The sequence below is a fragment of the Andrena cerasifolii genome, chromosome 3, assembly GCF_050908995.1.
Source record: "Andrena cerasifolii isolate SP2316 chromosome 3, iyAndCera1_principal, whole genome shotgun sequence".
In the NCBI taxonomy this organism is placed as follows: domain Eukaryota; kingdom Metazoa; phylum Arthropoda; class Insecta; order Hymenoptera; family Andrenidae; genus Andrena; species Andrena cerasifolii.
The window spans coordinates 4,868,463-4,873,083 of record NC_135120.1 but is presented as its reverse complement, the minus strand read 5'-3'; the positions used below and the strand labels follow the sequence as shown (position 1 = coordinate 4,873,083).

Sequence of the window (4,621 nt, the reverse complement as noted above, 5' to 3'; positions counted from 1 at the left end):
TGTTAATAACATAAATATTACAATTACAGCATTTTCTTTAACGCCTTGTTTTCTCTGTCGCTAGTAAGGAAGTCATCGTTTTCTCTCTCTTAATATCCGCTTAAAATTTTTGATCGTTTTATTCAAATTATTGAAGAAAAAATTAAGTACTGTTTTTTGTATCATATAAGTAACAGTTTCAGTTGTATGCTAAATTGTTTTTATGTATTATTTCACAACATTTATTCGTTATTTTACGTAAAACAGCTTAGGGTGACAGTAATTGGGTCCTTTACCCTATTTAAATAATTCTTAGAATCTCAGAGAAGACAATTGAATATTATGTGTGAGCGATTGCAATTTGTTAATATTATTTCCCAAATGTAAATTTACGTCAAGATTGTATAATAAGACGCAGTCTGAAAAAGTTCTCACAAAATTTATCCGAAAACCAAAAACGTCCAGCAGTTGTATCAAACCTGTTGTTCCATTCGGTATGGTTAACGCAATAACTTGTTAGTTGGCCGGAATATTTTGTTGAAAAGTGGAAGGACAGTGGCCGCTTCATGAATCAATCAACAAAACACTTTGAGATCCAGTCTTCGGTAAAAAGACTTCTGTTAACCAAATGTTAAAATGGTACGATGTCAACTTCCCAGATTTCAAAACAGTCAAGAACACAATAGCCGGTCTGAATAAAGTTTTTTTCCATCCTGGGACCAAATTCTCCAGTAGTTTCTTTTAACACCATAAACAGGGGTGACAGTAACTGACCGCTCGCAGAAATCGTAGGGAGAATCGTGTAAGTATGTGTGACTGAGGGTACTGATTGCACGTATGCTTCTACAGTCTTTCCACCACGGTGCGTCAACGTACGACCGGAATGGATTTCTAAATTAAATCCACTCTCATCTGCGTTGTATACATTATTTGGATTTTGTGTAGCAACGTACGGTTTTATCCGATTTACGAATTCGGAGGAAGTTAAGGGGGTAGACACGTGACGTGACCTGGCCGATTCGGCAGGTCGGTATTACAGCAGGTTTTTTGTGCACAGAAATGGTAATACCACAGACGAGGTATAGAATATAGAATATACCTCGTCTGTGGTTTTGCTATGATTCGACGTTAGCAGTCCTATAGGGAGAGTCTTCGCTCTCACTCTGTTTTTCCCCCACTCCTCCGGGATGTGGAGAGTGGGGATGTCGTCTCATCGAGACGAGGAGCAAGAGGCCATCTTGTCTCTTGCCTTGCCGACCAGCACGTCGAACGGACGTGCCTGAAATATACAGTTTTGTTTGAGTTCAATCTGCGTGTTAATTATCCAGTCATATTTATTATATATATTCTATTAGGACTTCACCCTGCGAGTGGTCCTACAGTGGTGACCCCGACTGAGTGTAATTTTGTTGCGGTGATACAACGCATGGTCGGCAGGTTTGTGTTTTTCTGCACGAGAGCATTATTTGCTTTGTGCGTCGGTTGCCTAAAGCTTGGTCAACTGGTGCGCTGAGTCGAAAAGGCGAGCTAAAGGCATCATCGCCGCGGATCGACTTGGTCCAGTAGGATTCGCCTGAAGTGGCATGTCGAGTGGTCGACGGATCGCAATCACGGCGCCCACGTGGACGTTTCTTTGTCGTGCCGTTCCTGTGAGGAGTCCGGCAGGCTGGACGGCGTTGCTGGTTCGTCAGCGTCCTTTTTCATCAGTTTGGCGAAATCACCAGCGTCTGGGTTCCGATTGCGTGAAGGCAACGTCACCGGCGCCTTTTTCATCAGTTTGGTGAAATCATCAACTTCTGGGTTCCGATTGCGTGAAGGCAACGTCACCGGCGTCCTTTTCATCGGTTGGTGAAATCATCGATTGTGTGAGGCAACGTCACCGGTGCCTTGGGTTCCAGCCTGCGCATCTTGCATCAGCGAGACTCAGGGGAGCTCAGTGTCGAATCGTGCACTCATGAAACGGGTGTTTCGAGGTATTTGTTTGGGGACGAAGTTTCGGTCCACGTTGCGGAAGTCCGCCATTTTGTTTCGCGCGTATTCGTTGTGAAGCGTCCGCGGAAGTACCGCCATTTTGTTTCGCGCGTATCCGTTGTGGGGCGTTCGCGGAAGTTCCGCCATCTTTATTTCGCGCGTATTCTTTTTGAAGCGTTCGCGGAAGCGAGCGTGGCGTATTTGACCATAGTTTGCGGCTGAAAGGTCGATTCTCATGATCTCGCGTTAACGCGTCGGGCGAACTGAGGGTTCCATAACCTTCTGATCACGTGGTATTGTTGCGTGTCGCGTCGGTTTTGTGTCGCGTTCCGCGAGTTCTCGGTGCGTCATGGCCAGCGATAATAGCATTCACCAGGAGCCAACGGCGGACGTTTCTGAGTTAACAGCTCAGGTCTGGGACTTGCAACAACGCCTGGCGGCGTTCGAGGCTTCGCGTCTCGGTTCGCGATCCGAGACCGCTCAGGTCGTGGAGCAAGTGTCGAGTGGTGCGGTGCGTATCGACGCGTACCGGAACCCGAAAATTCCGGCATTTTTCCGTTCGGATCCGATTTTATGGTTTGTGCAGGTCGAGGCGACTCTGCGGAATGCGCGAATTACCGTGGAGGGTACTATGGCGGATGTAGTGCTTGCTGGTCTCGACGCTGAAATCGTCGGGAGCGTGAAAGACATTATTTTAACCTCTCCACCGCCTGCAGATATTTATCAGCGAATCAAGTCGCGGATCATTGCGACGTTTGCCGGTTCCGCGGAAAGTAACCTGCGCAAATTATTAAAAGGGCAAGTACTCACGGACGGCAAGCCGTCTCTCGTGTTAAGTCGTTTGCGTAACCTTAATAACGGTCAATGCGATGACGCAGTGATAAGGTCTATATTTCTGGATCAGTTACCTGCAAACCATCGGGCAATCCTCGTCGCGACGGGGTCTGAGGATTTGGAGCGGCTCGCGGAGGTCGCGGATAAGATCGCGGACAACGCGGGTTCCGTTAATGTTTGCGCGGCGTCATCTATTAAAAACTTGTCGTCGGGATTGGAGGACGAGGTGTCTCGCCTCGCATCCTGCGTAGCGACGTTGACCAAACAGGTCGAGCGGTTGACGGCGTCGTCGTCGTCCGGTCGTGCGCGTTCTCGAGCGCGGGTTCGACCGCGTTCTTCCAGTAGGGGCCGGAGTGACTCGCAAAAGCGCGACAAATCCGGACTTTGCTACGCGCATAGAAAGTTTCCCCAAAACCCGTTATGGTGTCGGGAATGGTGTTCGCAGTACGTAGTTTGGAAACAAAAAAACTAATTCGTCCTTCCTGCGCGGAGACGTTCAGTGAGGGATTGGGTTCTGAGAATCGTCTCCATGTCCGTGATCGCGTGACTGGTCAGTCATTTCTGATCGACACTGGGGCAGACATTTCACTGCTTCCAGCGAACCCGAAATTCCATATTAAGCCTTCCGAGCGAAAGCTCTTCGCCGCGAACGACACCAGGATCGACACATTCGGCGAGTCACTCAGGGAACTGGACTTGGGGTTGCGCCGTGCATTCCGTTGGAATTTCTGTATCGCGGCGGTGCCGTATCCAATTATCGGTGCTGATTTGTTAAAGCATTATGGCCTGCTTGTCGATCTAAAACAGCGTAGGCTAGTCGACACGGCCACCAAAATGTACACTCTGGCAGTCGCGAGAGCCGTTCCGACTCGTTCGGTAAGCTCGATTAATCCGGTTGCGAACTTTTCCGAGCTTCTCTCGGAATTTCCTGAGATCACGGGTGCGTCTCGATTGTCTCCTCCTGGGGAGCGGGATGTTCTTCATTATATGATAACGACGGGGCCGCCCGTTTCTGAGCGCCCGCGGCGCTTAACCCCGGAAAAACTTAAAGCGGCTAAAGCCGAATTCAGAGCGCTGGTCGCGTCTGGCATTTGTCGTCCCTCGAGTAGTCCTTGGGCAAGTCCCGTCCATATGGTCCGTAAGAAGGACGGGTCTTGGAGGATCTGTGGAGATTATCGTAAGGTGAACGCGATTACTACGCCGGATAAATATCCAACTCCGCACCTTCATGATTGCACTGGCAATCTGCAGGGTAAGAGTATATTTTCGTCCCTTGATCTCCACAGGGCCTACAATCAGATACCTATGGCTCCCGAGGATGTCCCAAAGACCGCAGTCTGCACGCCCTTCGGGTTGTTTGAGTATTGTTATATGACTTACGGTCTTCGCAATGCGGGTCAGTCGTTCCAGCGATACATTAATCGTGCGCTGGGCGATTTAGATTTCGCGTTCGTGTACATAGATGATATTTTGATAGCGTCATCCTCTCGAGAGGAACATGCTGCCCACCTGCGGGAGGTGTTTCAGAGGCTTAAGAAGTTTCACCTGCGTCTCAACGTCGATAAGTGTGTGTTCGGCGTTCCCGAATTAGATTTCCTAGGTCACACGGTTGACAATAAGGGAATTCGTCCCACGGTTCGGAAGGTTGATGCGATCGCGAAGTTCCCCAAACCTACGACGATAGTGGAATTACGCCGTTTTCTCGGTATGGTGAACTTCTACCGGAGGAATTTACCGCACTCGGCGAGTGTTCAAGCACCTTTAAACGCTTATCTTTGCGATTCTCGCAAGAATGACAAACGGGAGATCGTGTGGACGGTCGAGGCAGAAAGTGCGT

General features: G+C 49.0%; 1 pseudogene; it reads right to left on the bottom strand.

The window, feature by feature from the left end:
• Positions 1 to 276: 276 nt before the first annotated feature.
• LOC143367269 (uncharacterized) lies at positions 277 to 1,821 on the bottom strand (annotated as a pseudogene).
• Between the last annotated feature and the right edge of the window lie 2,800 nt (positions 1,822 to 4,621).